We start from the raw sequence: 27,238 nt of genomic DNA, 5'->3' as shown, positions 1-27,238 counted from the left end.
ACCGCACGGATCAGATGGGATCCCAATAAATGGGAGCAGCTCTCTGCCCTCAGGGGTTCCTGGGGGGGATCAAGGTGGTTTCCCCCTCTCCTGGCTGGAGGAAGTGAATCCCAAGAGTTCAGAGCATCCTGACAGGGCTGTGGGGATGGGCAGGAAGGAGGAATTCTTGCTCTGGAGACCAGGGGCTGTCCTGAGGCCGGTTGATGAGGGACATAGGGATTTTCCAGCTGAACAATGAGGTGTCACTTCCCTGAGGACCCTCAGCCCCTCTGGTTCTCCATCCTGGGTGGTGGGACCTGTCCACGACCCCAACAGCAGCTCTTGGCAGGGCCTGGGGTGGCAGGGATGTCCCTGGGGTCACAGCAGGGATGTCCTCGTGGTGGCAGGGATGTCCCTGGGGTGGCAGGGAAGTCCCCAGGGTGGCAGGGATGTCCCTGGGGTGGCAGGGATGTCCCTGGGGTCACAGCAGGGATGTCCCGGGGGTTACAGCAGGGATGTCCTCGTGGTGGCAGGGATGTCCCTGGGGTGGCAGGGAAGTCCCCAGGGTGGCAGGGATGTCCCTGGGGTCACAGCAGGGCTCAGGTAACACAGGGAGCTCCTGGCCCAGAGCTCTGGGGTATCCCAGTGGTCCCACCTGGATCCTGGGCCAGGGCTCCCTGGAATCTCCGGGATTCTGTGGTTGGACCTTCCAGAACAGCGTAAAATTCATAATTCCCCAGGGGAAATCACTCCCTGCCCTTTCCTGCACCTCCAGCGCAATCCCCTGGATTTGGGATTTTATCACTGTGCCTATAAATCAGCTGCGGTGTCTCAGCAGCTAATTGGAAGAAAGTTAATTACTGATAGCGAGGTCTGCTTGGGGAAATACAGGATTAATTTCAGATCCGTGTGGGGGAGATCTTGATAGCAGCAGGTGGAAGGGGATGATTTAAGGTGGATGGAAATTGGGGGAGGGAGGTGCAACGGTAAAAGTGGAAGTGGTTTTGGGGCTGGATCTGATGCCTTAGGTTGTAACTTTCCTATTTTCCAAATCCTGCAGTGCCCAGTGAGTAACTCTGGAGTTTCTTGTGGCCTGTTCACTTCTGCTCTCTGTGCTGGGCACACATAACAAAGCCTCTCGGGGCCTGCTCTCCAGGGACACCCAGACCGTCCTAGGCCCAGAAAGTGTAAACCAAAGAGCCTCTAAAGGGGGGCAAGCTGAGGGGAATTACCTCATTAACTAAGCTTTAATTGGAGAATTCACCCTGCTATGCAAATGAACCAAACCTATAAAAGTGTGAAGAACTCGTGCCCTGCCGTCCACCTTGGGGCCCATCTCGGCAGTGGCCTCTGGCCCCCAGGGGTACCTTTGAAGGCCTTTCAAACAAATCCCTGCCTTTATTCCCTTCTCCTGTCGAGTCTCTGTTTTCAGGTGGCCTCTCAAGGCACAACAGCCTTTAGGGCAGAGGTGGGAAACCTTCAGCCCTACAGACCCTTTCCTCTTGGAAACATGGGAATGAAGTGAGGGAGCTCCCAGAGGGAAGGGACAGGGACATGGACATGGACAGGGACAGGGACAGGGACAGGGACAGGGACAGGGACATGGACAGGGACAGGAACAGGAACAGGGGTTTGTCACGTCCCCAGGTGCTGCTCCAGATGGGCCCTGGGGCTTGGAGGGCAGCTCTGCTCCCACCCTCACTGTGGGATCGTGTGGGGCACGTTTTGTTACCAAACTCTTCAGTTTGTCTGTACCCCAGCCTGTTCTGCAAAGGTCCATAAACTCATTTCTTATCCGGGATAAAAATTCTTTTGCCCTGGAATATTTTGCCCAATTCCTCTGGGCCCTGGCACAGGGCAGCTGGGGCTGCCCCTGGATCCCTGGAAATGCCCAAGGCCAGGCTGGACATTGGGGCTGGGAGCAGCCTGGCACAGTGGGAGGTGTCCCTGCCATGGCAGGGGTGGCACTGGGTGGGATTTAAGTCCCTTCCCACCCAAACCAGGCTGGGGCAGCAGCAGATCCCCGAGCACAGCGAGCTGGGGCTGTGACAGGGACAGTGGCAGATCCAGGAGGGAAAAGCTGCAGGCCTGGGTGAGCCTGGCAGCTCTGGAGCAGCAATAAATGAAAGCACAGCAGCGCTCGTCCTCTGCAGGGGAGGCTGTGAGGGCATTCGGGACAGCAGCACAGCAGGTCAGAGGTGCCCGCAGGACACCCGGCTCCAGGTGCCACCCATGGAACGAGAGCAGCCCTGAGGGACGGACACGGGAACAGGAGCCAGGCTGGCTCTGCTGATGGCGCTGGGATTGAGCCAGAGGTGAGGGGGAATGGGAGCTGCAGGAGCTGAACTGGGAGCACTGGGAGCCTTCTGTTTCCCGGTGCTACCCCTGGGGTGGTCAGTGGGGGCTCACACCACAGAGCCCCTGGCACAGGGGTGTCCCTGGCACTGTGACCCTTCCCGGGCACCAGAGGAGCCCGGCGCTGTGCCAGGCTCTGCTCTTCGGGCTCTCACCACACCCCGCTGGATGGAGCCTGGCACGGACCCCGTGGGGTGACACAGCTTTGGGGGTGCCCTGGCCCGTGGCGGGACACACAAGGCCCCGAGACGAAACCTCTTTGGGGTGTCCCTGGGGTGGAGGGGAGGCGGAGCGGCAGCGGCGCTGGAATTCCGGCGCTGGGCTGCGGGAAGCCGGAGCGGCTGGAACCCGGCTGCCCATGCCCGGGCTGCTCTGCGCTTGTCGCCGCGGTCACTAGATGTCCCCACGCGAATACAAATGACAGCGGGCACCCCCCAAAGCCAGCCCGGCGCCCCCGCGCCCGGCTCCTGTCCTTGCCACTGACGGTAATTAACGAGAACACCAATTAGCCGCCTGCCATCGGCACCGCAGCGGCGAGCTTCGATGTGTTCAACCTCGGCAGCGAATAAAGATGAATAAAAAAAAAAAAAAAAATTAAAAAAAAAACAAAACAAAAAATAAATTAGCAGCTCCGCGGGGCGTGCGGGACCAGGAGGAGGCTGCGGGAGGCTGGAATCGCTCCTTGGATCCGGTCAGGGGCTCCCTGTTCATCCTCTGGGCACACCGGGCCCCTGGGAATCCTTCCCTGTGCTGCCTTCTCATCCCCACCCCTGGATCTGGGGAATGGTGCTGGTTCCTCCCCGGAATGAGCCAAAATGGGCTGGATTGGAATGGGAATTGGAATGGGGGCATTGGAATGGGGGCATTGGAATGGGGGCATTGGAATGGGGGCATTGGGCACTGGAATGGGAGGTTTGGAGTCCCCATCCCTGGAGGTGTTTAAGGACAGCCCGGATGCGGCACTCGGTGCCAGGGGCTGGGGCCGAGGGGCTGTCGGGTCTCAGGTGGGACTCGATGATCCCAAAGGCCTTTTCCAGCCTGGCTGATCCCATGAGCCTGGGATAACCACGGCTCCCGTGCCCCTGCCCGTGCCCGGTGCACTCATTAACCCCGAGGTGATCCGGGCAGACCAGGCAGCTCCAGGTGAGGGGAAGGACTGTCCGGGAATGATGTGAATTCCCGAGGTTCAGGGGGCTGCACCGGAGGCAGGGAACGAGGAAGGGCAGAGGGAGAGGCTGGGAGGGAGGGAGAGGAGCTGAACTGCATGGAGTGGGCACAGGTGAGGGCTGGTGGGGGACTCGCAGGGCTCAGGGGTCCAGCTTTGCCTGGAAGGAGATTCCCAGGGCTCAGGTCCAGCAGTGGGATATCAACGTGAATTCCCAGGGCACTGAAGCCGCTGTATTTCCTTGAGGAGAGGCCAGGGGAGGTTGTGACCGGAGCTGATCCATCCTCAGGCTCTGCCCTCTCCATTCCTCTGCCAGGGCTGCTGCTCTCATTTCTCCAGACTGGGAGCTCAGTTTTCCTGGGAAACAGCCTCGTGTTCGGGGCAGAGGTGATCCCATGGCAGCCCTGCTCCCGCTCCCATTTCTGCTCCTGCTCCCTCTCCCTCTCCCTCTCCCACTCCCACTCCCTCTCCCTCTCCCACTCCCACTCCCTCTCCCTCTCCCTCTCCCTCTCCCTCTCCCTCTCCCTCTCCCTCTCCCTCTCCCTCTCCCTCTCCATCTCCCTCTCCATCTCCCTCTCCCTCTCCCTCTCCCTCTCCCTCTCCCTCTCCCGCTCCCGCTCCTGCTCCCTCTCCCTCCGTGGGGTTGCTGATCTTTGGGCCCAGGGTTAATCCCCTCTCCAGTGCCTGATTTTGTCTCACCAGCCCCCGATGTCCCCGGGGCACGTTTTGCTTCTCGCTCCCCCCAACGAGAGCTCAGGGACCCAGGCTGATCCCATAAAGTGCCCGGGAACTGCACGGCACCGTTTCCCTCGTCACAGGAGAACGGCCCGGAGCCATCAGAGGGGAAAGAACAAATCCAAGCTGCTGCGAGAGCGGCCCGGGGTCTGATCTGCTGCTGCCGACGGTTCTGGAACACCCGAACCCTCCCGATCCTCCAGAAACCCCAGACACGAGCCCAGAGGTGCAGAGGAGAGCTTGAGCTCGGCATTCCTGTCCAGGCGGGGAATTGGGAAGTGGGACGGGATCCCCCCGGTCCTTCAGGCTCAGAGGAACGGATTGAGAAACCCGTTTGAAGAGTGGGAAGGGCCCCAGCCGTGCTGAGTGGGCTCGCTGGGGATTCCAGGCAGGCCGGGCAGGATCCCACTTGCCAATCAACATCTGATTTCTTTCCTGGGAATGTGAGACCTTCATTCCGTGGCCGCCTCTGCTCCGACATCTCTGAAGACTGGAAAATGAAGCTGAGAGGCTCGGTTTGGGTTTGGGGTTTGTTCTTGGGTTTGGTTTTGGTTTTGGGGTTTTTTTGTGGTTGTTTGGTTTTGCCCAGAGCAGCAGGGGAAGGAGGAAACCATGGATCCAAGGAGAGCTCCTGGGCAGGGTGGGATGAGAGCAGAGTCACCTCGGGGTCACCCCTGTGCTGGGATTACGGGGATGAGGCTGGAGCTCAGCTCCAGCTCAGATCCTAGGGATCCTCTCCTCCATCCTGGCTGGAAACCTCCACCCAAAAGGAGGACAAAGGCTGGGAAAGAAAATCCACCTCTCCTGCCTTCCATTCTCTGCCCACCTCAGGGGATCCCAGCTGGCTCATCCTGAGAGCTGCTCTCACCAGGAAAAATCCCTTGGGAAAGGCTGGGGCTGTGGAGCCGGAGCCTGGGGCTGTTTAAAGCCCAGCCTCTGCCCAGCGAGGAGTGTGGTATCCAAGGAAACACAATATCCAAGGGAATGTGGTACCCAAGGGATCGTGGCACCCACAGGATGCCCCCATCCAGCCCCTGGAGCTGGAATGACCCTGTCCCTTCACTCCTGGATGCCTTCATGGAGCATTCCAAGGCTTTCCTGGATCCCTGGAGCTCCCGAAGTCAGAGCCAGCCCTGGTGTGCTGCAGGGCAGGACAAGGGGAACGGGCTCGGGCTGTGCCAGGGGAGCTCCAGGCTGGACATCAGCAGGAATTTCCTCGTGGAAGGGTTACCCACGGCTGCCCAGGGCAGAGCTGGGGTCACATCCCTGCAAGTGCCCAAAGACGAGCGGATGTGGCACTCGGAGATTCGGCTCAGTGGGATCCAGTCAAAGGTTGCTGCTCTTGGAGGTCTTTTCCAACCGTAACCATCCTCTAATTCCGTGATTTCCCCAGCGGTCTGGGCATGCAGAGGCTCGGGATTGTTCCAGGGAAGAACAAACCAAACCGCTCCTAACAGAAACAACTGTTTGGTTTATTTTGGATTTGTGGGTTTTTTAAAGCTTCTCCACAGGTCCCATGGTGGGAGAGAACATTCACACCCTCATTTTCATTCTGCCCGAGATGGAAACCTTTTCCTGCAGTTGTTCCATCAAAGAAGAATCCGATTTTTTCCTTTTTTTTCCCCCACTCACCCTCCCTGAATCAAATAAAGAAAAAAGGTCATTGAAATGAAAGCCGGTTTAATGCATTCAATGAGACGCAGGGAAACAAAACCACACCGGAGCTGTTTCCTCAATGAAGGATTTGGATAAAAGAGCTCCCGATTAAAAATGTTTTGCCACTGTTTTGCTCTGAAAATATTTGAACTCGAGTACAAAAGAGACAAAAAAAAAAAAAAAAAAACAAAAACCAAAAAAAACCCCAAACCACTTTCCAGAAAGAACCATCAGAAAATAACTCGGCATTCAAATTCATGGAGCATGTTTTGGTTGGGATTTGGGGACTGGGGAAATGTTGTCTGCAGAAAAAATAAAGCTGGGTTTGCAGGCAGTGGGGGAGAAGGGCACAGACAGGGACATTAAAAATGCTTTTTGCTTAAAACAAAAACCGAAATTCAGAGATTTGGGTGCAAAGAAACAACCAGCACTGTTCAAGGTGTTGGAACAGCCAAGGGATTCCCTTGCCTTTGGTTTTCCAACATTTCCTGTTCCTCACCCTTGAAAAGGTGCTGTAGGTTAACAAAATCTTCCCCTCACCCGGAACTCTCCCAGCCAGAGGTTTTCCTGCCTGGCTTTCCTTGGGAAGCTCTGGGATGGGCTCTGGGGCTCTGCCTCCCACCGCTCCAGACCATCCACAGCTCCCCCAGGCCTCCTACAAAGATCAGCACCAGGAACGGGAATTTCCACTCAGGTAAGGTCTCCCGTGGCAGGACCTGGGTATTGCTGGTGGAATTGCTGATTTCCTTCCGTTCTCCTCATTCCATCCCCGTTCCAGCACAGCCCCAGGCAGCTCCATCCCCACCAGCTCCAGCTCTGCCTCCAACCCTGCTCTGCTCCAGGTCCCGAAATACTGGAGATGCCACCCCACAGCACCATCCCTTTCATGGGATCAGAGAATCCCAGGATCACTGAGGTTGGAAAAGCCCTCCAAGGTCATCGTGTCCAAGCTGTGCCCCATCCCCACCTTGTCCCCAGCCCAGAGCACTCAGTGCCACCTCCAGGAATTCCTTGGGCACCTCCAGGGATGGGCACTCCAAACCTCCCTGGGCAGCCCCTGCCAATCCCTGAGCACCCTTTCCATGGGGAAATTCCTGCTGCTGCCCACCCTGAGCCTCCCCTGGCCCAGCCTGAGGCCGTTCCCTCTCCTCCTGTCCCTGTTCCCTGGCAGCAGAGCCCGACCCCCCCGGCTGCCCCCTCCTGTCAGGGACTTGTGCAGAGCCACAAGGGCCCCCCTGAGCCTCCTTTGCTCCAGGATAAAGGAGGATTGGAGGATGTTCCCTTTTAGCCAGGCCTTGGCAGGGGCTGCCCAGGGATGTTTGGAGTGCCCATCCCTGGAGGTGTCCCAGGAATTCCTGGAGGTGGCACTGAGTGCTCTGGGCTGGGGACAAGGTGGGGAAGGGGCGCGGCTCGGACTCGGTGCCCCCGGAGGTTTTTTCCAAACTCAGCGATCCTGGGATTCTCAAGGCTGCTGTCACCTTGGGGGAGCGATGAAAACCAACCCACAGGAAGCTCTGAAGGAACGAAAATGCTCCATCCTTTTATTGGGAGCGCGAAATCCAGCCCAGCCCCGTCCCAGCTCCCACCCCAGCTCCATCTGAGCCCCAGAAGTTTCCTGGCAAAGCTTCAGTGGAACCGGTGTGACCCAGAATTCCCATTCATCCTCCCCGCGCGGGGGCCGGGCCCACCCCGAGCGGCTGCTTCCCTTTCTTCCCTTTCACTCCTCTGGTTCATCCTTCTGGGAAGAAACCCAAGATGAAATCTCAGCCCCTTTGAGCGCGGGGCCGAGGGAAGGAGCCGCATTGAGGATCGCGAGTGCTGATGAGGAGGAAGCGCATCTGCAGAGGATCCTTCCCAAAGGGGCTTTGTCTGCGGGGTGTCGCCGGCCCATTTCCTCCCGTCGGAATTCTGCTGCTGGAAGCACTCCCGGGAGCGGCCCCGCTCCACATCTGCAGCAGCCCCCGAGCTCTCAATCCCGCCTTTCAAACGCCGGCAGTGAGGGAGGAGAGCGGGGGAGGGAAAATCGCGGCTCTTATGGATGAAATCCCCCCTCCCTTCCGCAGCCAGCGCCATCCCGCACCCCGGAGAGGCCGGGAAGCGCCGGGAAGCGCCGGGCAGCGCTCCCCTCGCTCCGCAATCTGCTGGAGGAGCAGCCCCAGGGACTCAGGGTGGCAGTGCCGGGGCTCTGGCAGCTCCCGGAGGGCTCCGCCTGCAGGGATGGTCCATCCCCCATTCCAGAGGGTTCCCGCGGAGCTGCCGGGCTGTCCGGGCAGGACAAGGAGAGAGCAGCACGGGGCTGCCGGAGCATCAGCGATTCCGCAGCCGTGCCCGCTCCCGGCAAAGCGGAGCTGCCCGAGGGCACCGCGCAGCCCCGGGCGGAGCGGGCTGGAAAAGAGGAGCTGTCAGGAAGGACAAGGGAAGAGCAAATGAGCCAGGCAGGGCGAGGTCAGCGATCAAAGAGCTCCTAAGGCTGCCCGGCAGCGCTGGGAACGCGGATGGAATCGGGATGTCCGTGCGGGAGTCACACGAACCCGCAGGTTTCCCATCCCCGGCGGGATCCTGGGAGCCGATCAGGGCCGCTCCCACCCTCCCGCTGTCACCTCAGCGCGGTACCGATGACAATGGGCTGATTGCATTCAGCGCCCCGTCAGCGCCTCATTAAGCGCCTGATTGAAGCCTGTCACTGATGACGTTTCCCTTAATTAAGACAGGATGACGGGAGCTGGATGTGGAGCGGGAGGCTCCGGATCCCTGCAGGGCTTGGGGGGGCCGCAGGACCCTGCCCTGTCCCCTCTGTCCCGTCTGTCCCCTCTGATTCCGACTTTGCAGAGAGTGTTAATTAAGAGCTGTGTCCAAGATCCATCTGCCGAGGCTCCTTTCTTGATTAGCACAGCCTTGAGCAGTAAAACTGTCCCACACACGGGGATCCACATCTTCCCCGCCCTCTCCCACCCCGGCTGCGGCCATAACGGGGGATGGAGGAGCCCGGGCTGGCAGCCAAATTTTGGGGTTCTCCAGCCCTTCCTGCCTGAGCGTCCCCCATGTCCGGATGAGGGAGATTCCAGCGGTGCCCGTGACCCCGGAATGGTTGGGATGGCAGTGGGCACATACTGGGCACGTAAACACGGGGGAAACCCTCTCCAAAGGGGTCCCCAAACCCCAAAGCAGCAGGAGAGAAGGAGAAATGCAGTCAGGCACAGAGGTGGGCTCGCCGGGGCTGAAATCCGTGACCTCTGCACACTGCGTTGCCAGGGGACAGCACGGACCCCGCGGGGAATCGGGGCATGAAGTTTGGGTGTTCCAGCAGGGATGGGGGAAAACCACGGAATTATGGTTGGAAAAGGCTCTCAGGGACAGGGTGGGATTTGGGGGTGTCTGTGCAGGGCCAGGGGTTGGATTGATGATCCCTGTGAGCCCCTTCCAGCCTGGAATATTCCGATATCCTGTGATCTCTACCCCACTGTGCAGGGCCAGGAGCTGGATTCCATGATCCCTTTTCCATCTCAGGATATTCCGATATCCCGTGATCTCTGCCCCACTGCAGATGGACTCTGTGTCCTTCCCTGGCTGCGTCCCCAGGACGTCCCCAGGCCGCCCCTCCAGCCTCCCTGTGCCAGGGACTCCGACTCATCCCAGGGCTGCCGATTCATTCCCAGGCAGTGGCCCTGGCTGGGGATGCTGGAGGGAGGCAATTCCCGAGTTCTCCAGAGGAACACCAAGCCCTGCTTGGTGATATCCCAGCGCAGAGCCACCCAACCCCGATTAACGAGCTCCTCTTCGTTACCCTTCCATTTGCACGGCGCAGCCTCGGTGTAATTATTCCTCGGCGCTGCTCTGCCTGTGTCAGAGGGAGCCAAAGCCACGGGGCCTTGTTCAAAAACCGCCTGGATAAATATTGTTAAAAAGAAATGCACAACATTAATTCTGCGGCGTCCGTGTCGCTGTTTATTTAATGCTCTAAAAACCTAATTACCACTAATTTTATTCTACATCTTCTTCAGGTCTCCCAGTCTCGGGCACTGGAAGATAAAAGAATTAATTGTTAATTAGCATCCCTTTCTGGGAGAACACTTTCTTCTTTATCAAAGATTACAAGAGGAGGGAGGGAGGGAGGGGAAGCAACGAAGCTCTCGATATTTCTGCCAAAACGGGATTTTTTTTCCTTAAACAGCAACACCGAGCTCTTATCTGGCCCTGGGGAGGAGAGAGACGAGCTGTGGGGTGTGAAGGCAATAAAATCATCCCTGTCAGGATGAGTTCTGCTGGCTCCGGGTGTCTGAACACGCTGTACCTGCAGTGTCTGCAGCAGGGGATGGGAAAGGATGAATCTGGGATTTCAGACAGCCAGGGGGCCTCGAAAATGAGCCAGGGCTGGAGAGCAGGGAAAGGTTCTTCCCCCAGAGGCTGCCGGGCACTGCCCAGGCTCCCCAGGGAATGGGCACGGCCCCGAGGCTGCCAGAGCTCCAGGAGCGTTTGGGCAGCGCTGCCAGGGATGCCCAGGGTGGGATTTGGGGCACCTGGGCAGGGCCTGGGGCTGGAATCCATGATTCCTGTGGGACCCTTCCCACTCAGGACATTCCAGGATTCTACGAGGGACAACGCTGAGCTGGGTTTAACCCTCATGGAAATTTCCTTGCCCTGGTTCTCCAGGTTTCAGCCACTCCTTGGCACAAATCTTCCGTTCCCATTCCCTTCCCATTCCCCCTTGCCCGGAGTTTCATCCGTTGGCTGCCGCGTTGGGAACGCTCCGTTTGCTCCAGCCCCGCTGGCTTTGGGATGTTCCCGAGCTGCTTTTCCCTCCAGCTAATTGGAAATGTTGGGGAACTTTTTATTTGTAACAAAGAAGTGCAAACGCCGCCGCCTCCGTATTTACATAAGCGAGGGAGACTTTGCACACAAACGTTTCCTAGAAGAGAAGACAAAAAGGAAACAATTTCAGGATGCGTTTCCTACTTGGAATATTCATGAGGTGAGGCACAAAAATATGGAGAGTGACTGGAGAGTGGTGTCAAAACAGAGAATTAGGGACAGAGGGGTGGGGACGGTTCATAAACACGTCCTGGTAAGGCTGGGAGAGCTGGGGGTGCTCAGCTGGAGAGGAGAAGCTCCAGGGAGAGCTCCGAGCCCCTTGCAGGGCCTAAAGGGGCTCCAGGAGAGCTGCAGAGGGACTGGGGCCAAGGGATTCAGGGCCAGGAGCCAGGGAATGGCTTCCCAGTGCCAGAGGGCAGGGCTGGATGGGATCTTGGGCAGGAATTGTTCCCTGGCAGGGTGGGCAGGGGCTGGCATGGAATTGCCAGAGCAGCTGGGGCTGCCCCTGGATCCCTGGCAGTGCCCAAGGCCAGGCTGGACATTGGGGCTGGGAGCAGACTGGGACAGTGGGAGGTGTCCCTGCCATGGAATGGGATGAGTTTAAATTCCAGCCCCAACCATTCCATGGTTTTGCCCTTCCCGCTCCTTTGGGGTGGGCTCTGGGTTTGTCCCAGCAGGAGGGGACCGTCCCTGCCCCGTGTCCCTGCTGTCCCTGCCCAGCTGCTCAGCCCCAGGCCGCGCCCAGGGCTGGAGGAGCCGGTGGATTTGGGGCTGGAAAGTGGGAATTTATTCAGCAGCAGGAGCCGGTGGATACGGCCCCTCCTCAGCGGGACGGGAGAGCCTGGAATGCTCAGGGCTCCGGGCTTGTCCTGGCTTCATCTGCCACCATCCACGGCCTCCGGTGTGCTCCCAGTGCATATTTCAGTGTCTCCCAGTTAAATCCCAGCATTCTGGGCTGTGTCTGTGGTACCTGCAGGCGGAGCCCGGCCTGGGGCAGGGGCTGAGCTGCCGGCAGAGCTCACACCCAGCTCTCTCCAGCAGCATCCCATGAATGTCCCATTAACCTGGGTAACTCCATTAATTCAATATTTATCTCTGCTGCTGTTAATGGAGTGTTTGATTTAACAGCACATGAATATTGCATCCAGCAGGCGGCAGGGAGAGGGGAAAAAAAAAAAGAGGTGAAATTAGAACTTAAACCCAGAACAGGGTAATTGCCAGCCTGACACACTCGCAAAGTTGTTAAACACAAACCGTGCCAGGGGCTGGCATTTCAGTGCTCATGGAGCAGTTTGGGGCTCCTTCAGCGGGGCACAGCCCACACCAGGGCTGCTGGAACCCCGAGAAGTTCTCATCTGCTCCACGTTCCCCGTGATTGGCAGCAGCTCCGCCAAAAAAACAACTTTAAAAAAATCAAATCGGAAGGTAAAGCCAAAATAATCTGTCTTGGAGGAGCAATAAGAGCTTGAGGCAGTCTGGGGGAATTGTCACCAGGCAGAGGACACGAGGTCTGGGCCCCACAGGGACAGCCCAGAGGGAGGAGCCGGGCTGGGGGAACAGCTCCATTCCCTTTTCCAGGTGTTCCTGTCTCCAAAATCGCTCCCAATTTCCTGCTTTCACCCCCTGGGAGTTCCCAGCCAGACTGGAGTGAAGCAGGAAAACGGGGAGAAAAGAGAGGAAAATGGGGGGGGGGAGGGGGGAAAAATGAAGGAAAAATAGTGAGAAATGGGGGAAAAGGGGGGGGGAGGGGAAAATGGGAAATGTATAAAGGTATAAATTAGGGATTTTGTGACTTTACCTGTAGAAAAGCGATTTTGCAGGGATTTGGAGGGTTTTGGGGAGGTTTGGGAGATTTTGTGGGAGGGGCAGGGTGAGGGCACAGCCCTGCTGTGCAAAGCTCCTTGGCCAGCCCTGAGGAATCCTTCCCGCACCAAAATTCCAGGCCCCGTGCTCCCCTCCCAGGATGAGAAAAGCATCCAGAGCCAGCTGGGAGATCACAGAGCACTCTGGGTTGAAAGTGAGAGGAACCAGGCCGGGTTTGAGGTTTCTGCGCCCCTTTGACCCCTCCGAAAATCTCAGCTGAGGTCGCAGTGGAGGCGAAGCCTCATTGCAGCTCCCCGAGGCCGCTTTTCCGGGGCAGGAAGGCCCTTTTCCCACTTTTCCGTGTTCGTGTCTCTCTGTGCCTCCCTCTCTCTCCTCTGTCAGGGCTGCCTCAGACTCCCGCAGGGTTGTTTATAACCCGGCCGGGAACAGAAGGAGCAGAGCTGCCCTCATCCCCCACCGCCCCCTGCTCAGGGAAGGGCTCGGAGCCGCACGGAATTCTGAGCCTCGGAACGGCAGCAGGACGGACACGGGATGGTTCCAAAGGGGGATTTTCCTCCCTGTCCCCCCCTCTGCGGTGCTTCGGCTCCTCACACGGGGACGGGCGGTGCTTGAAGCGTGGCAGGCGATTCCTTCTGCCTGTTTATTCCCTCGGCCGCTTCGGGAGAGCACCGGAGATGGTCCTGCCCCTCCCAGCCGTGAGGAAGGCTCTGGAGCATCGCCCCTTTCCCACCAGGAGCCCACCCCAGTGTGCCCCTGGCTGCAGTTAGCGCAGCCCTGGCCAGGCCCTGCTCCCCACGGCTCGTTTCTCATCCCTCTGCTGATCCACTCGGGGCTGGCAGGGGCTGTTTTCCACCTCATCGAGTGGCAGGAGCCGCTTGTCAGCACTGCAAGGGTTTGACACGGACAAGGAGCCCCCGGGCGAGCTGGGAACAGGGAAAGGGAAGCCCAGTTTGGGTGGGGTAACTGAGCACGAGGATTTTCCCACGTGGAGGTGATCAATCCCCTGTCAGGCCCAGCAATGGGGAACGTCCTTCTCCTTCCATCAGCAGCATTCCAGAATTGTTGTTTCTGCAGCAAAATCAGCAGCTGGATTTTCCAAAGGGTCAGCGGGATCCGAGGGCTGTTCCAGAGGGACAGGGCCTCCCACAGGCAAACCCTGTCCAGAGCTGCAGCTCCAGCAGGATGGAGAATCCTGGAATAACCCTTGGGATAACTGAGGCTGGTGGAATATTCTCCATCCCTGACAGACGTGGAGCTGGACAATGAATGCTCGTGCAGGGAATGCTTCCAGGTCTCCTGTCCAGGGTTTTACTGGCTCTGTCCTGGCCTGGTTATGGACAAACCTTTGGAGCACAGGCCAAGGTTGTTCCTCCTGGTGTCCGCTCAGCCTCACTCCCGCACTGCCTTGGTGTCCATCACCATTCCCATCAGGAAATCGGCTGCCGGAGCGGGAACCATCCCAGCACTTTGCTGAATGGTGCCCAGGCACTGATCCCGCAATGATGGGAGCTGTGAGCACGGAGAACGTTCCCACAGCGGGAAGGCCGCGCTGAGCAGCACAGGGAAAGCCTGCAAACACCATTCCCCTCTCCTGAGTCGCGCCCTAATTCCCCTTGGACAGAATTCCCACGCAAAGGCACTTCTGCTTTCTCCTGCCCTCATTCCCATGAGCACATTTAGCAGGTCCAAGCCCTGAGCTGGTAATTAACGCCTGTCTAATTAGCTGGAGAGACACTGGGAGGGTGATCAGCGCCTTGCCCTGTCCCCCTCCTGCCTCGGTGAGCAGGGACCTTGTAAAACCACACGAACAACAGGAGCAGGGAAAATAACGGAGAAACAATCTCAGGTCCTCATGGAATTGGTTTTTGCAGAGGTTCAGATGAGAACGAGCCCAGCTCAGCCGGGCTCTGGGTCAGCAGCACCATCCAGGGAAGGTCACAGCTCTCTGCTCTCCTCTCTGCCGTGGAAAAATCTGACAAAATATTCCCTTATTCCCGTGTTCCTTTGCTTTTTGGGAGAGATGGAGGGAATCCCAGCGAGCCCCTGCCTGCACCCCCTCTGCCAGCCCCCAGCCCCCACCGGGATCCTGCTCCTTACAAACCTTGGAGATTTGGTGATTTAACACCAAGGTCGAGCTGCCCCCTGCTCCTCCTCGCCCACAGCCCATTCCCTGTGCCCAGAGCCAGGAGCAGCACTGGGAAAATACCAGGAGCTGTTAAAGCTGTGGAAACAGGCACGGGGGGACCGCCACTGTCACCAGGTGAGGAAGCAGGAAAAGAAACCCTCATGGCAGATTTTCCTGCTGCGCTTGTCCGAAGGCAGCCGGCTGCTCTGACGCTCTGTTTTATCTCCCCACTCCTGGTTGAAATGTTACACGTTCGGAATTGGAGGCAGTTTGGGGGAATTGATGGGTGGGAGGTGCTGGAAGGAGGGTGAGCACGTGCCAGCCGAGGAAACCCTTGGTTGTCCCAGCCTGGGGGCAATAAAGGCGGCCATAAATTCCAATAAAGCCCAAACGCTCCGATTTTCCTGGAGATTGATCCCAGGGAGGGACCCGGGGGTTATTGGTCCCTCCTGGATATTCCATGCAATTGTACAAACACATCAGGACTTCCGCTCTGGGTGCGTTCCAGGGAGAGATAAATAAATAAACACATTTTGATAGGCTTTGTTTTGTCCCCGGTAAATGCAGGCTGGGAGAGAAAATCTATGGCTCTTCCTTTTATTGCTGTCATTCCCAATAGCTGGGAGATGGGAATGGGGAAATATATCCAGGGAGTGATGGGCTCTGCTCTGTCAGAGCTTTCAGAGGTAAATAAACAAGTTTTATTGGCTGCTCTTACATCTCGATGTAGCATTTAATAGATACATTAACCACTGATCCAGCTGCCAGACATGCCAAGGAAATACTGTGCACGTCCCAGCCCGGCCTCACAATGTCACAGCAGATCGGGATTTTCCTAATGGGAACAAGGTTTGCTCCCATAAAGCACTCGGAGCTTTTGGAGCTGATTTCCTGCCACGCTGCAATTCCACCCAAACGACCTTCACTCCCTCCTGGCTGGGGGAAAGCAGGGATTGGGATGGGAATTTGGGCTGGGGGAAGGCCTTGGATGAAGAGACCCAAACACAAGGACTCCTGAGTGGCCCACGAGAGCTCCTCAGGCACAGGGCATGCAGGACAAGCCCTGTACCAAACCAGGATTTAAGCAGCTGAAGCCAGACCCCCGTGGCTGCAGAGTCGATGCCCGAAGGCAGAAATAAAAAGGAACAGGACTGAAAAGAGGCAGAGGCAGCACAAGTCTGCGGTGGCCAGGCCTGGAGAGGCAGGGCCAGCGGTGTTTAACCGTGTCAGGAGCTGGGCAGCAGCCCTGGCACTCGGGGCACTGTTCCTGGTTATGTCCTGGGGCACGAAGAGCTCGGTGGGTTTGGAATAAACGCTTCCAAAAGAAGAATAAATCCCAGCTGTTCTTTCTTCTTCTCCTCAGGCAGCACCAGGAGTAGCTGCCCCGTGGGGGAGGTTTCAGGCCCGGAGTCCTGAGAGCTCCAGGTTTTGTTCCCCGTGCCTGAATCAGGCCCAGGGCCGGGCCCTGTGACCTCTGTGGCCGAGCTCGGTGCTGGCTCCCTGCTTCCCACAGCTCTGGGGAATGCTGCAGCCAGAGCAGCCACCGGGCTGAGCACCCCCTGCTCACCCATGGGAGCCTGAGGCTCCTCTGCAGGGCAAAGACTGAGAAAGTCATCAGCTGATCCCACTCATTAACAGTGTTAATTGAGTGTAACCCCAAGTCACTCAACCCCCCGTTAATCCCCCCTCTGCTCATCCACTGGGATGAGCTCTGGGAGCTCAGCTCAGGCTGGGAAACCCCGGGAAGGAGCTTGGGAAGGGCAGTGCTGAGGCCACTCAAAGGTGCTGCTTGTTCGGCTTGTGCCACGCTCAGCACAGGAAGGGCAGTCCCAGACCATCCCCAGGTGATCCAGGCTGGACTTTCCCAAACCTGAGCACAGGAAATTCAGTCCCAGACCATCCCCAGGTGATCCAGGCTGGACTTTCCTGAACCTGAGCACAAGAAATTCAGTCCCAGACCATCCCCAGGTGATCCAGGCTGGACTTTCCTGAACCTGAGCACAAGAAATTCAGTCCCAGACCATCCCCAGGTGATCCAGGCTGGACTTTCCTGAACCTGAGCACAGGAAATTCAGTCCCAGACCATCCCCAGGTGATCCAGGCTGGACTTTCCCAAACCTGAGCACAGGAAATTCAGTCCCAGACCGCCCACAGATGCCCCAGGCTGGACTTTTCCTGGCATGCCCAGACTCCCTCACAGACTCTGGAGCAACTTGGATAAAGATTTTGGTTGCTTCATCGTGAAGATTTTGTTTTTGTGCTGAATTGTTGAGACATTTTACCAGCTCCGAGTCTCTGCCCATCCATGGCAGATGGAAAAACAGAGTGCTCATCTCTCTATGGTCAGCCCAGCCTGAGCTGGAGATGCCTTTCCCAAATCCAGGGCTCCAGAGGCCTCCACAGCCTCAGGATAAACCCAGACCGGGCCCAGCAGGTGCCTGTGCTCCCTCAAAGTGCCCAGAGTGAAGGGAAATAATCCCAATTTCTGGGAGTTTCCCCATGCAGCCACAGAACTGACTCTGATAAGATCCATCCTAAAGCCCAGATGTTTTCTCTGCCTTCCTGGGAATCCTGAGGGGAACCTGGCTCGAGTTCTGCTGCAGCTGAACAGCACCTCGTGTCTTCCTCACTGCTATCTTCGTTTCCTCGTGGAACCAGCCTCTGGATGTCGGATGAAGGCTCTGAGAGGCAGGAGCTGCAGGGAATGGTGACAGAGCTGCAGGGAATGGTGGCAGAGCTGCAGGGAATGGTGGCAGAGCTGCAGGGAATGGTGGAGGGCTCGGGAATGGTGGCAGAGCTGCAGGGAATGGTGGCAGAGCTGCAGGGAATGTTGGAGGGCTCAGGAATGGTGGCAGAATTTCCATGGAGCTGCAGGGAGGATGGACCAGGTCTCTCGTGGGAGTGCAGCTCGAGGCAGGTGCACTCTCAGAGTCCCACTGGTCCCACTGGTTTTCTCTGGGAGGAGTTCTCAGGGCAGGAATTTTCCCAAGAAAAGCCTCCATGAGAGCCCCGAGTTCCTGGGACCACCCCTACACCCCTACACACTTTCTTTGGGAAAGAGGGAGAGAGGCAAAGCCCAGCGAAGGCAGAGGATGAAAAATGCATCAAACATCGAGGGGAGATGAACAGATGAGAGAAACAAAATAAAAACACGGAGCGAAGGCAGGATCTGAAGAAAATTCCTTCTGATACAGCACTCAGTGATAAATAAAATATGTTCCACCACAATGTGCTCCAGCAACTGGCTCTGGGCTGTTCCTTCTGCCTGATACCAACAAAGTTCCCACTGCTGATTAAATTCATCAGAGCCAGGCCTCTGCTGCCTCGAGCTGCTCGCCCTCCTCAGACGCCGGCGCTCCGCAAGTGCTGCGGGGATTTCATCTGGAGCTGTTCTCCCGCTCGCCTTTGCCGAGCTTTCGGAGCCCATCTGATCTCCATGCTAATGAAACTCTGGCCTGACACTCACCACGCTCTGCTCGCTGTTTCCTCCCCCAGAAATACTCCAGGAGAAGTTTCCCAGGGAGAAATAAGGAACAAACATCCCCATTACCGAGGCCAGCAGATTTTTCCCGCAGCGTTGGGTCGCTGAGTTTCCCTGGCCCCAGCCCCATTCCGAAGGTCGGAAATCCCTGGGGAGGTTCCAGCAGATGAACCCGGCTGTGGCTCCAGCCTCGCTCCCCTGTGGGGCTTGGGGATGCCACACTCAGCTCTGAGTGGCACAAATGGAGAATTTTGGGGCTCAGAGGGTTCATTCCTGGTTTTTCTTCAGCAGCAGGGCTGGAGCAGCAGGAGAAGGGTCCGGAGAACTCCTGAGGGAGCTGGGGGGCTCAGCCTGGGGAAAAGGAGGCTCAGGTTGGATATGGGGGAAAATTCCTTCACTGAAAGGTTGATCAAGCCCTGGCACAGCTGCCCTGGGCCGTGGTGGAGTCCCCATCCCTGGCACTCGGGGACGTGGCCAGAGGTGGCCCTGGCAGCGCTGGGGAGGGCTGCACTCGCTGATCTCAGAGCGCTTTTCCACCCGAGTGGCTCTGGGATTTAACTGACAGCACAGCACCTGATCCTTCCCTTTCCTGATGTCCTCAGAGCCCACCTGGGCCCTGGGGTCACCCCTGCGATCAGTCTGATCCCAGCACAGTGTCCAGAGCTCTGGGATCACCCCTGGGATCAGTCTGATCCCAGCACAGTGTCCAGAGCTCTGGAATCACCCCTGGGATCAATCTGATCCCAGCACAGTGTCCAGAGCTCTGGGATCACCCCTGGGATCAGTCTGATCCCAGCACAGTGTCCAGGGCTCTGGGGTGACCCCTGGGATCAGTCTGATCCCAGCACAGTGTCCAGGGCTCTGGGGTGACCCCTGGGATCAGTCTGATCCCAGCACAGTGTCCCGGGCTGCCCAGTCTGTGGCCACCAGCCTGTCCCCACCAGAGCACAGGAGCAGCTCGGGCTCCTCCGCCCCCTGGCAGCCCTGGCTGGGCTCCCTCCTCCCAAACCTCCCTCTGGATGTTGGATGAAGGCTCTGAGTGGCCGGAGCTGCAGGGAATGGTGGCAGAGCTGCAGGGAATGGTGGCAGAGCTGCAGGGAATGCTGGAGGGCTCGGGAATGGGAAGGGCCTGGGGCCACCAGCGCAGGGCTCGGTGACTTTTGGCTCAAGCTGTGCCCAGGGAGGGCAGAGGCAGAGCTGGGCCAGGACAGGGACAGCTGCCCCAACAGCTGCACAAAAAGCCCTGAGAGTGACCCTAAATCAAAGGGAAGTCAGAGCTCTGGATAAACCAAGCTGGGTTTTTCACAGGGGGAAAAATCCTAAGGAGGAGGCTGAGTCAGGCCCAGGAATGAGTCAGAGGCAGGCAATAAAGATGATTCAAATTCCCAGGGACTCCTGGCTCCCTCGGATTGGAGCTGCAAGCCCCAGGTCTGGTTTGAGCTGCCTGGTTTTTGGTGTTTCTCGACCTTCAGAGTGGCGTGGCCAGAAGGAAATCCCAGGTGCAGAGGAGTGGGAACAGAGGGAAGCAAACCCAGGGTCTGTCACCCCTTCCCAGCCAGGATCAGGGCAAAGGGACCCCCTTGAACCTCTACTTTCAATTCTCTATTGAATCTCTATTTTTAATTCTCTATTGAATCTCTACTTTTAACGGTCTATTGAACTTCTATTTTTAATTCTCTACTGAACTTCTATTTTTAATTCTCTACTGAATCCCTTTATTTTGATAAGAGTTGCATTTTCATGCAGAGCAGCCACTTTCCTGAAGCACCTTTAGTCCCGAAAAAACAAACCCCAAACAAACCAAAAAACTTTTCTTTCACTACTCCAAACGTTTTGTTTTTTCTCTTTTTGAGTAGAAAAGCTGCTTTGAAACAGTAAAATCCATTTTCCCTCTGATAAACCCAAACCTTTCTGCCCCAAAGTCTCCTGGCAGTTTTGAACAGAGGCTGCCCTAACCCAAACCCAACCACCCAAGAAAACCCACCTGGGGAACACCTGACCCGTGGGCTCAGGGTCTCCAGGAATTCCAGTCCAACTCCCCCCCGCCCTCTCAGGCAGGAATTCCTTCCTGTCCTTGCACCAACACGACCCCTGGACTGCCAAGTTCACGGAATCTGGCCCTGCTCTGGCTTCCTTCACTGCCATCCCTGCAAATCCGAACCCCAGAATTCCTCCAAGATGATTTCAGCTCCATCTCCTTCTTCTCTTTCTCTCCAGGGAAGCTGAAACTTCTCCATTCAGCCCCAGCTGAGATATTGATAAATGTACAGATCCATTTCCTATTTCAGCTGGGCATATTTTTACTTTTTTTCCCCAGTTAATTGTGTGGCAACTTAATTTATCCTTTGTCAATTTGTTTTCCCTCAATAAATGATCTGCCAACAATACGTTGGTTTTAATTAGCCTGCAGCAAGTGTCTGCACCACTGTAAATCAGCTGCTTGTTTGAGCCATGAATTGAAAAGGACAGATCATTGCAATTCATATTCTGCATTCCTGGGGGCTTTTTGGGGGTTTTTCTTCTGAAGGGATTATGACAAAACTGTGTTTGCAGCCAGGAAGTGACAGCAGGCTCAGATAATCAGCACGAAAGAGAAATGTGTAAAAAATGGGAATAGTTTCTTGGGTTTGGGGGGTGGTTTTGAGTCAGGTACATAAAGCAAAGGGAGAACTGTGATTGAAAATTCATTTCTTTGAAGAAACATAAGCCCATCTCTCCCCAACCTTTTATATGGTTTTTTAAATTAATTAATTAGTTAATGATTTTTACATTTAAAACAGCCGTTCTGGATATATTCACACGAGGAGGTGCAGACACCCAAACCTCTCCTGTTGAAGAGCATTTGGCTCAGAGGAGAACAGGAAACCGCCTGGGAATTAGGGATTAGGGGATGGGCATCACCCCGCCACTGTCCCAGGCTGTTTCCCACCCAGGCCTGTGCCTCTCCCCTTGGATTTTGCTCCAAGGCTTTACTGACCCTATGGATACGGTGCTATTTCCTTAAATGTTCTCATTATGGCAAATCCTCTCCTGCCCCCTCCCATCCCCTGGTTCAGCAGAACTCCCTCCCTCCCCTTCTTGTTCTCTGTTTTCCTTCAGTTGCAGGAGCTTCACGTCCTGCACGGAATCTCTGCAGGGTCCTTGTGTTGGGGTCCCTCTGTGCTCCACGACAGCATCCTGAGCCTTGGGACATCACCTCCCACAAATCCATCGCTGAGCGTTTCCCTCCCAGCTCTCTGGGGCCTCCAGTGCATTTCCCTCACGATTCCCTCAGAGCACGGCCCAGGGGGGATCAGAAGCCGGAGCTCCGCAGGAGAGCAGGAAATGTTTTCACCTCCGTGTGCTGTGGGGGAGAACTTCTCCAGGAGCAGTGTCCTCATGGGGACAGCTCTGCCGGGGCGGCCTTGGGAGGCTTTGAGGGCAGTGGGGCCTTGTCTTCATCCTCATCCTCATCCTCATCCTCATCCTCATCCTCATCCTCATCCTCATCCTCATCCTCATCCTCATCCTCGTTATCATCACCCTGTGCCAGGTGTCACCTGCTCCACCTGCAGTGTCCATGGCAAAAAGGGTTATTTAGGGGAGGCCTGGCTTGGTGGGTTTTCCTAAGGAGACCCAGAGGAACTGTGGGCTTTGGATCACTCCTCTTTGTCACCCTTTGTCCCCTGCCGCTTTCTGCAGTGCCCCCGTGGCTGCTGCACTCTGGGAATCCGCTGTGGTGCCCCCAGGATTTGCTTTGGGATTTGCTGTCACTGACTGGACATTGGTCATCCCAAAGGGCAGCAGGATTCGGGCCTGGGAAGCGAGGGATGAAAAACAGGAGAAGGAACCATGAAAATGTCTCTTCTTGGAGGAGAGCAGAGCAGGTTCTCTTTGCCTTTTCTGTGTCATTTCCGTGCCATCCATTCCTTTAACCCCTTTCAGAGCTGCCTGTGACGTGCCCAAGGAGGCACCAGGAGATGAAAAGAGCAGGAATGTTTTCATGGAATAAATCGGCTTTTCCCTGTCAGCCGCTCCCACTGCTGCGGGACCACCCTGAAAAAAAAAGAGGGGTGGCACCACCCTGAAAAACTCAGCCCAGCTTGGGATTTGGGGAAGATTCTTTCCAGGGAATTAGTGGAGACATTTCTGGATGGAACTGGCACAGGGAAGAGCAGATCAAGGAAAGGGAAGGGACAGATTCCTACCGGGAATACAGAAGGAGTTTCTTTCGCCTTTCAGTCCAAGGTGAGGGGTGCTTTGGAAATTGCTCTCCTTTCTTCTGCAAGTACAATTTTTAAAAATAACTAAATCGGATTAAGGTTTAATTTTAAGAATGCCCTCTGTTTTCAAATTCTTGATCGAATTACCCTTTAAAAATGAAATTGTAATCCTTTAGGAGTTATTGATCCCGAAGGAGGGAAATGCCAACGGGACCATTCCGGCCTGAAACGCTGCCCATCAAGCTGACAAAGCGCTTTCAATTTGCCTAAATAACTCCCGGAGCTGGCTGATTCCACGGCTGTCGCAGCATCCAGCGGCCGCTGGGGCAGGCACAGGACGTGGGGGCCGCACCCTCAGCCCAGCCCAGGGGCAGAGGCACGGGACAATTCCTGGACACCCCCGGCTCTGGAAGCGCCGTCCCAAGCAGCGCAGAAGTGTTTATTTACGGCACTGCGCCGAGGCTTTGGGGTCAGCACCGGCCCAGGGATCCTTTGGGATGCTCTCTGAGCATGGAAAATCCTTCCCTCAGCGTCTCCTGCGGCTGCAGAGGGCACAGGAATTACAGACGTGCCTCAGTGCAGCCGCGGAGCTGTGGAGAACGTGCAGAACCAGCACCACCGAGGGGCTCCGGCTGTTCCTTGGCTTCCCTCCCACACCTGGGATCTGGCTGCCTCAGAATCAGCCTCCGAACACCCCTCTGCCCTTCTCCCTGGTTAAATTACACCTCCAGCAGCACTGAAGGCAGCACAAAAGGAGAAATAAACCTTCCATTGTGTTTTGCAGGAGTCTCGGCTCGGTTTTCTGAGTTAAAACAGCACCACGACAAAAAGGCCGGAATGAATGGAGCTCCCAGGATACAAACACGGGCTGGATAATTCCCATTCCCCCTGGGAACAAAAGGTTGCAGCTCCTGAATAGAGGCACTGTTGAGAAAGCACTCGAAAAAGGGGATGAATCAATTAATGCCTTTGATAGTTTGAATGTCCCACTATCTACAAAACAAGCACGGCTTTAATGGGGAGATAATTCAGTTTACTGAATCCAATTACACGTAATTGGCTTTTTCCCTTTCTTCTCCCCCCTTTTTAAATTGCTGCTGGAGCCGGGCCCTGCTGCCCTCCTGGCCCTGCCAGACGTGGCTGTTCTCGGTGCTGCAAGGGCAGCGACCAGAGGATTCCATCACCCTCCAGCCTGGACAGCCACAAACATCACCCTGGGTGCCTTTGTCGCCCTGGAGAATGAAGTGTCCATGAAACGCAGCCAAAACCCACCCAGCAGAGTTCCCAAGAGGCAAAATCCCAGCGACGCTTTTTGTTTTCCCTCTGGGCGAAAGGCTCAGCGCTCAGCTGGGGCTCGGGGTCTGCACCAGCGCCGGGAGGGGAGAGCTGGGACACCCAAAGCCGCCGGGCTGGGCGGGTCCGACAAGCCCGGGGGGACATTTTTGGTGCCATTTCCACGTTTGCACAGCAGGGCTGTGCCTTCCCTCCCCAGGATTCCAAATCCAGAACCCCCCGAGGCAACGTCAGCGCAGGGACAGCTCCTGCTTGGGAGCGCTTTGGGAATGTCCCCCCCACCCCACTGCCGCTGGCTGGCATTAGGAGTGCGAGGATATTCCAGCTTCTCCCCCAACATTTAGCAGATATTTCGGCTTTTCTGGGTGCCTCAGAGCTCCATGCTCCCTTCAAGGACCAGCAGGCAGGAATGCGTGGCCCCTGCTCTCCGGGACACCGGTGCCTCCCGGCCAGGGAGAGCTGCAGCTCCTCCAGCAATCATTTCCAAGGTTCGCTGCTGCCTCTTTAGTTCCAAACCAGCCTTCCAGAGCTTGGCTTTTCAGAACTGAAACAGGGCAGAAATACACAACCGCACTCTCTGAGTGAGAGGACCGCGCTGATGAAGGACACGCTCGTCCCTGTCGCCCCCGGCTGTGCAGCTCTCCCCTCCTCGCTCCGGGACCTTTCCCGAACCCGCGGGAGAGGGAATGGGGCGGGCTGGGAATGGAGCAAATGAAACCCCTCCCCTCGGCTCTTTCCCGCTTTCCTCCTCCCCGTCCTGCACGTTCCCGGCGCTGTCACCCCGGGCTCGCTGCCGCGCCGAGTCCGCACCGGGAGATCTGATGTAATTAGCCACTACCAGAGGTCAGGAATTTCGCCCAGGAACCGGCGCATCCCTGCAATCACCGGGAGGGGCCAATCTGTGCTCAATTTGAGCCTGAATTCCTCAGCAATCCGAGCTCCAGGGATGCGGAGGGGTGGGAATGACAGTCACGGACAGTCCCATCCCTCCCAGGAGGCAGCAGCCATTGCTCCAAGCCCACCAGAACAGTCCCATCCTTTGCCAGGCCTTCCCCACCTTCCTGTGGGCTGCGGGAGGAAGGGGAGAAGGGGCTCCTCTTCCCTAATCCCCGATCCCTTGTCCTGGACTGCCACAGTGCTCTGCACCCCTGCCCCGGGCAGGACCTCGCCATCTGCTCAGAGCTGAAGGATGGGGACGAGTGGAGCCTCCCTGCAGCTTCCAGGGACATTTCTCCACCTGGGAAAGGGGCATCTCCCTGGCAGTGCCAGGACAGCACAATTCCTCCCTCCCTGTGCCCTGGGGTTGGTCTTTGCCGGGTAAATAATGGCAGGTGAGAAGCGGGAGATGAGAAATGTGGAGGGTAAAGGGCACAGCGCTGACCCGAGCCCGTGTGCTCGGAGCTGCTCGGGAATCAGGGAGGCTGAACATGCCAGGAACCGCCCGGCTGAGAGCAGCTCCCCAGGAGCAGCCCGGCTCCGTCAGCCATCACTCATCCCGAATATTCCTCCTGCATCCCCCACATCCATCCTGCAGTCTGGCACTCGCTGCCAGGGAGATGAATCACCATCAGCCACCTCAGCCGAGAGAGAACAATTAAAGGAGACTGAAATGGGCAGCATTTTAATTTATTGGGTTTTCACTTGTGCCTGGCAGCTTCCCGGAGGAGGATGGAGAGTGCTGGCAGCTCTGCGGAGCCGTGGCTGGCAGCAAAGCCCTGGGTGGCAGCAGAGCCCTGGGTGACAGCACAGCCCTGGTGACACCAGAGCCCGGGTGGCAGCAGAGCCCTGGTGGCAGCAGAGCCCGGGTGGCAGCAGAGCCCTGGGTGGCAGCAAAGCCCTGGGTGGCAGCACAGCCCTGGTGGCAGCACAGCCCTGGTGGCAGCAGAGCCCGGGTGGCAGCAGAGCCCTGGGGACAGCACAGCCCTGGTGACAGCACAGCTCTGGTGACACCAGAGCCCGGGTGGTGGCCCCCGGGGATTTGTGGCTCCTGCCGCTGTGGCTGTAGCGAGCTCTGACTGCTCAGACCCTGCCTGCGGGCAAGTCCTGCACATCTCCCTCCTCTCGTCCTTGCTCCTGGGACACCTGGGTCACCTCGGGCTGTTTGGGGTCCCCTTGCCTCTCCTCTTGCTCCTGGCACATCGGGGTCACCTCGTGCTGGGCACACAGGGACGTTTGGGGTCCCTGGTGTCAGGGGGTGTTCACCCTGAGCAGGATGCTGGAGCTCAGCCCTGAGTCACCCTGCGTGGGCAGAGGGACCGTGGGCACGGCCACCTCAGGGCCGGAGGCTGGGGTCAGAGGTGACCCCAACCGAAAGGTGGATGGAGCCGTTCTTCCCACTCCTTGTGCCAGCCAGAACTCCCACTGGGAATGGAAAACCTCTCAGACCCCCAGGACTGCGACTCTCCCTCTATTTCTGTGCCCATTCCCAAACCCTCTCAGCGCCTGGCCCCTGCCCAGCTGCCTCGGGCATTTTGGGGTCGCGATGCTGCCTGTGAACCCCTCCAACCCCTCTGTTTTCCCGGGAAAGCCCAGCCTGGTGTGCCCGGAGCTGCTCAAAGAGCCGAGCGGAGCCTTGGGTGCCCTCAGAGCTTTGGCTGCAGCATTTGTGGTGCTCGAGCTCCCTTTATTGGGGCTCTGGAGAGTCCTGGGGTCCTCTGAGCCCCCGGGATGAACTGGGATCAGCGACAGTGGGAAACCTGGATGGCTCCATCCACTCCCATTTCCCACTGCACATGGAAAAACCCCTGAGCACAGCTGGTTCTCCCCGTGCCTCGCCCTTTGCCCGTGTATCTGCACACCGATGCCTCTGGAAAACAGGGCTCTGTCACTGGATATGCCCTGCCAGCTTCTCCTGGAGCCTCAGCCCCGTTAATTAACGCTCATTGTAACAGCTCAGCTGTCTTAGGGAGGATTTTCCAGGAGCCCATTCCCACCGTGCAGCCACGGGACAGCCTCAGCAGCTCCCTTTTGTTGGGATGCTGCTTTTTACTTCAATCTCTCCGTCTAAAAGGAGCTGAAATCCAAATTGCCAGGAGTTTTTAATCCAGCTTTGCCACCGCCGCTGCTACACAAAACCTTGGGAGCATTCATTCCTTGCTCCGGATGATCCTAATCCCTTTCTCCTCGCTGCTGAAGGAAAAGCAGCTTAGGAAGGTTTGGAGTTGGAGGGGAAGAGTCGGAGTTTGAAGGAGATGTCCCCAAAATGCAGCGGGACCTGTGGGATCCGCTCTCTCCTCGGGCAGAGGAAACTTCCCTGCTTATCACCACGGTGTTCAACTGAAATCAGGAGTTTCCAGTGGGAACTTCGGGACAAGATGCACTGGAGGGATTTCTCGAGTCCACAGCCAGTCTGCCCAAACAGAACTTGGAGCCTGGACTGTCTGGTAAATCCTTATTTCACCTCGTAATTTCAGAGCCTCACAAAATCACGGAACCCCAGCTTGGGCTGGGATTTTAAACCTCCTCCAGTTGCAGCCCTGCCATGCCAGGGACACCTTCCCTGGGCCCTCGGCAGTGCCAGGAGTTTGTCCAGTCCACGCTGGGCCCCAGGCACTGAACTCCAGTTTAATTTGGGATCTGGGCCCACGTTGGCTGTGGCCATAGAGAAAAGCCAA

Source organism: Aphelocoma coerulescens, chromosome 23, assembly GCF_041296385.1.
Source record: "Aphelocoma coerulescens isolate FSJ_1873_10779 chromosome 23, UR_Acoe_1.0, whole genome shotgun sequence".
Taxonomy (NCBI): Eukaryota; Metazoa; Chordata; class Aves; order Passeriformes; family Corvidae; genus Aphelocoma; species Aphelocoma coerulescens.
The sequence above is the reverse complement of the archived record's forward strand: the minus strand, read 5'-3'. Positions refer to the sequence as shown.